We start from the raw sequence: 6,000 nt of genomic DNA, 5'->3' as shown, positions 1-6,000 counted from the left end.
ATTAAAAATACATTAAAATATAAAACACTCTGAAAGTGTTACAAACAATATTAAAGTAAACAAAGATTTTTCTTTCTCTACCTATAAAAATACCAGAGTTAGTTGTTAAAGGTACTTCTCATCTTTAACTTTCACTCCAAAAATATATTTTCCTCAAACTACCAAAGAAGACCTCTTGGCTCTCTAGTATCAGCAACTGACTCTTACTTCAGTCTGAGTTTGCTGATGACCGAGTTTAAGTATGGAAAATACAAAAATGTGGGTCTTTTTTGACGAACCAAGGGCTCCTTAAAATTCACATCACTCTTGCCTGCCTGTCAGATCTGCCACTTCTGTCTGTGCTGGTATTTATGAAACTTTTACTCATGATCGTTCTGCCTTCTCCATGCTCCGACCCTGGCTGCCTCTCGTTCTTGCCCACAGGTCTTTTCCCTAGAACATTTTCCCAAAATCTGACTTCTCTTGTGCTTGACTGTCTTTCTCCGTTTAACACAAATTCTCTGGGAAGGTTCCAGTGTAACGGGGGCAATGAACAACAGCAACAGCAGCAAAAGCTGCAGCGAAGCAGAATAAAGAAACCTGCTCCTCCTGCTCTTCTTCTGTTTGCCATTGTCCCCAGATTCCTATCTCCACTGCCATATTGTCTCTGGGCTTGTCCTACTGTGTAAGTGACATATCCCTCTGCCTGCTGGCAAATCAAACACAGAATTCGACAAAAATTACAGACTCTATTCAAAAACGAAACTCATCATTCTCTCTCATTGGCATCATTCATCAACCAGCTCTTAGACCAAATGTCCCTCTCCGCGGGCTTCTGAGGAAGCTTTTAGTAAGCTGATAGTCCACATCCCCATTATTGTTTTCTTAAACACTATTTTGTTTCTGTTTTACTTTTTAAAAATTTGTTATTATTGTCAGTACATATGCACACATATGTTTTATGGCAGGTATTCGAATTCAAGCATGATGCTGGCCCCTGTGACCTGACAAGATGCACCCAGGCAGTAACCTGGCCAGCCCAGGGTCTTATGGCTGATAGGTCACTAAGTAGTCTGTACTCAGGTGCCAAAGGTCCCTTTAAGAGACAAGCTCTGCCCATTCCCACTCTCTTCCAGATGTTCTTCTAGGGGCAAGCAGGTCTCTGCTTCTCTCCCTCCCTTTACCCTTCTCTCAATAAACTCTGCTCTTAAGCTCTGTCTGCATGGGCATATTTGTCTCCTGCACGTCTTGACGCCTCTGGCTCTTACCTGAGAAGGTCTCTCTCTCACTGCAGATCATTACATTTGGTGCAGTGAAACTCGGAAGGCTCTCCTATCATTTCCTCCTACCTGCCAGCAGTCTGAGAGTGCTCAGACCCTGGAACTTTCAAACTGGTCATGTTTCCAACTAAAGATCTCTGTCTAAAATTCTATACCCAACACTGTCAGAATCAGCAATATTCATGTGACTGTTAATTTAACTGTATGTTTGAATGTGAGCTAGTTTTCACTCTGTATGTGTATGTAATTTAAATTCAACTGCATGCATGTGTACTAACTGTTAAAAATAAAGAAAACATGTTTTAAATAGTCCTAATGAGCTCTGTTTGTTGTATCTGCTTCTAGACCAAAAAAAAAAGGTCTTAAATATTTTAAATTGGTATGTACTTTTAAATAATGATAAAAATACATGGTTAGATTTGGTACAACATACTATAAATGTGAGTTAACCCTGTTGTAAAATATATTCTATATACTGATAAAAATTTAAGGTTATAAATATCTATTTCAGATTGTCCAAAGTTAACTTAGAGATTTACACCAATCAACCCTTCCAGTAAGCTGTTCAGGATATACCCAACAGAAGTCCTCAAATGCTCAGAGACCTAGAGAATATGACTTTTAAAATGTTTAATTAAAAAGGCTTTTCATAACAGAGAGACAGCTTGGTTCCTGGCACCGCCCCCATTTCCTGCAAAGAAGCTAGAAGGAAACAGAGGAACCTGCACCCGGAACATGCTTCATAAATGGCAGCACGAGTCACTGAGTAGCCCCGTTTCCCTGGCACCAGTTTTCTCTCTAACCCTGCGACTGAATCTCTCATTTTCTCATCACCACCCCAACCCAGTTTGTGAGGACCCAAAGATGTGAGCCTCTTCTACCTTGTCTGAAACTCAAGAGTTTGAGCTTCTTTTTTTGCTCTTTAAAATTTATTCACCGCAGGTGTGGCTACAAAGAAGCGATTCTGGCCTAGGGTGTGGTTAATTAGCAGTTTGAGTGTTGAAGTAGATCCTCTCCACCTGGATCAAAGATCAGAGAATTCAAGTCTATTCCTTGTGTTACGCTAATGAAGTCTGTTGCCTCCCCTCTCACCTTTTGGAGTGAAGTATGTAAGTGTGTAGAAAATAAATGAGGCGCATTCAGTATTCACTGAGTGTCCCTCCCAATGCATGTTTCTGTTTCTTATTTCTCCTATATCTCTGATCCTCCTACTTAACATCCCTAAACTGCCATCGACAATTTCCAAAGTGACTGTCCAAGTTTGTACTCCCACCAGCAGTGGAGGAGTTATTACCTTCGTTCTACATCTTCTCCAGCATAACCTATCATCAGTGTTTTTTTTTTTTATTTTAGCCATTCTGATAGGTATAAGATGGAATCCCAGAGTTATTTTGATATCCATTGCCCTTATGGCTAAGAATATTGAACAGTTCTTCAAGTGTATCTTGGCCATTTGAGATTGTTCTGTTGTGAATTCTCGCCTTAAATCAGTACCCCAGTTTTAATTGGATTATTTTGTATTTTGATATCTAGTTTCTTGAGTTATTTATAAATTTTGGAGCCCTCTGTAGATATGGGGTTGGTGAAGATCTTTTCCCATTCAGTAGGCTGCCATTGTGTATTATTGACAATGCCTTTGCCTTCCAGAAACTTTTCAGTTCCATGAGGTCCCATCTATTAACTGTGGATCTCAGTGTGTATGCTACTGGTGTTCTATTCAGGACCTTGTCTCCTGTGCCAACACATTCAAGGCGACTTCTTACTTTCTCTTGGCTCAGGTTCAGTGTAACTGGATTTATGTGGAGGTCATTGATCTACTTGGAGTTGAAATTTCTGCAGGGTGGTAGATCTGCTTGCACTCTTCTACAGGCTGACATCCAGTTATGTCAGCACCATTTGCTGAAAATGCTTTCTTTTTGCCATTGTATAATTTTGGCTTCTTTTTCAAGAATCAGGTGTTTATAGGTATGTGGATTAAGTTGTGATATTTGATTTGATTCCGTTGATCCTCCTGTCTTTTGTTTACTTATTTTTATTAATTAAATTTTTCTGGCTCACAGGTTTAAGATATACTCTCTCGTGACATAGCATGAAGCAGCTGGTCGCATAGTACTCATAGTCATGAAACAGAGATGGATGAGTTCTATTAAACCACTTGCTTTTGCCTTCTTGACTTCATCTGTGATGTCAGCCCACAGTATGACATCTCTCACGTTTAGTTTGAATCATTCTTCCTTAGGGAAAACTTTGTGAGTACTGCCTTAGAGACATACCCAAAAGTTGCTCTCCTTGTTATTCTAATCCTCCCAAGCTGACAATGATAATTAGCCCTAGCAAGAACATTGTTTCAGTTACGCAAAGGAAATAAGTCATGCAGATTTTCTTATAGTATAGCATATGTAGTTGATAATATTGCATTGTTTGCTTAAGTTTAGTACCATAGATGTTGGGCTATCATCAAAAATATAAGTGAAAAAAAAAAAACCTTATAGTTAATGATTATATGTACAGAAGTGTAATGTAACTATCACATAGGTATGCACTTACTTTCAAACACAGACATGTATGCTATTTATGTGTAGCTTTTGGTATATTATCAGCCATTCCACTATCAAAATAAAAGATAAATTAAAAATAAAAGTATAAATCATCCATCTGGATCTAGAAAGCATCATATTGAGGAAGGTAACCCAGACCCAAAAAGACAAATATCTTATGTACTCACTCATAAATAGCTTTTAGACATAAAGCAATGAAAACCAACCTACAGTTCACAATCCCAGAGAACCTAGATAACAAAGAGGACCCTAAGAGAGACATACATGGATTTAATCTTCATGGAAAATAGAAAAGGACAGACCTCTTGAGTAAATTGGGAGCCTGGGAACCGTGGGAGAGGGTAAAAGGCGAGCAGAAAGAAAGGGAAGGGAGCAGAGAAAAGTATGTAGCTCAATAAAAACAATTTAAAATTTAAAAAAAGTATAAATACATGAACAAAATAAAAGAATTTTTAAAATGAAAAATAATAATCTATCATCTACTATTGCAAATTCTGTGACTTTATCTAACTTACCAGCTCCCTGACTTTAGTTTCTTTTGATTATTGTTAAGGTTAAATGAAAATACAGTGACACTTTGTAAACAATATTGTTCTGTCTTTAAAAGTGTGTAAGAATTGGTGGAAATATTTAATGAAGTACCTGGGATGTGGGAAAGGTACTATCAAAAAAATTGCTATTACTGCTGTGGTGATTATTATGATGAGAATTACACTGATTATCTTGTGTTTATTGTGAGAAAAAATTACAAAAAGCAAAATGAAGAAACTAGGTAATTTGGTTCGCAGTTTCAAAGATCCATGGCTGAATGACTTGATATCTTTCAGGTCAATGGCAAAGGGAATTGTCATACTGAAATGGCATAATGGAGGAAGGAGCTGTTTACTTCAGGACAGGCATGAACAATGTGATCCTACTCACCAGCTCCTTACTTTTTCCTTTTTATTTATTTCATTTTAATTCCAACTGTGCCAAGATTATCTGATGATTTCTTCCATGTCCAAGTTGATCTTCCTATATAATGAGTCATCTCTAAAACAATCCATGCAACCAGAGAGGAATGTATTAGACTCAATTCAATCAAGTTGACAAAATTAACCATCACAATAGTGAAGATACTAAATTCAAAACTAATTATTCGAATTCTAGTCCTGCTTATGTGGTACCTGTTCTCTGTGTAAGTTTGGCAATGTTGCTGAGCTTGACTTTCATTATCTGTAAATGGAAACGATTTACAAATCCAAACTACTGGGACAATCCACTGAAATAATGTTTATGATAGTGCAATTTAAAATATAAAGTCACGTACCTAGTTTTATGTTGGCACAAATAATGATACAATGCCTAACCATTGACAGACTTTGAGGTGAAGTCAATGGAATTTTAATATGTCTCCAGATGGATGAAAAATAATTGGATTGTCTCATGAGACTTCTAAGCTATCAAAAATATCTGCTTCAACAATAAAATATTTCAAAAATCACAAATAATCTCTCATTAGAACAACAATGAGAGGAAAGCGTTTTGAGAGTAAGGTCAAAGAACAACTTGAAATTCTGATTTTATCTGGAAGAATCTGTGTGCATGCAGGAGTTCTAAGAGCAGAGGGATTACAGATAGAGAGCAAAGAGCTCCAACTGTTAGGGCAAGGATATAGATGAAATGATACAGGATCAGAGAAACTGGATTGTTCTAGCTCCTTTATTTAACTAACAAAAACTTTTGTTAAGATGTGGGGTGCAAAGCACACAGCATAACATACATAAGAAGCATCCTAGCTGTCCCGCATACAGGAAGTCCCAAAAACCATACTGTAACCCATGGCTACTCCAGAGGTTCTCTATAGTGCAACCATGGTACTTTTTAGAAGCAAAAGCAACCGCTAACCAAATAACCAAATAGAACAAGCCTCCTGTGATCCCAAGCAAACCATTTAACTGAACTGAACCATATTCTCTCAACAGTGAAATACTACTACCTCGTTCTCCTCTAAGGAATTGTCAACATAAACGAGTTATTTATCAGAAAGTGAAGGGATCCCAGGATGAAACATGCTCTACAAACCCAAAGTGTGATCACTTCATAATTTATAAGTCTTGGAGAGTTTTTGTTTTGGTTTGGCTTTGAAACTGAGACCTTGAGCGGTTGTTCTGTGAAAACATTTTTTTCCCTGCTGTTTCTCT

The sequence above is a fragment of the Microtus ochrogaster genome, chromosome 1 (assembly GCF_000317375.1).
Source record: "Microtus ochrogaster isolate Prairie Vole_2 chromosome 1, MicOch1.0, whole genome shotgun sequence".
Lineage (NCBI taxonomy): Eukaryota > Metazoa > Chordata > Mammalia > Rodentia > Cricetidae > Microtus > Microtus ochrogaster.
The sequence above is the reverse complement of the archived record's forward strand: the minus strand, read 5'-3'. Positions refer to the sequence as shown.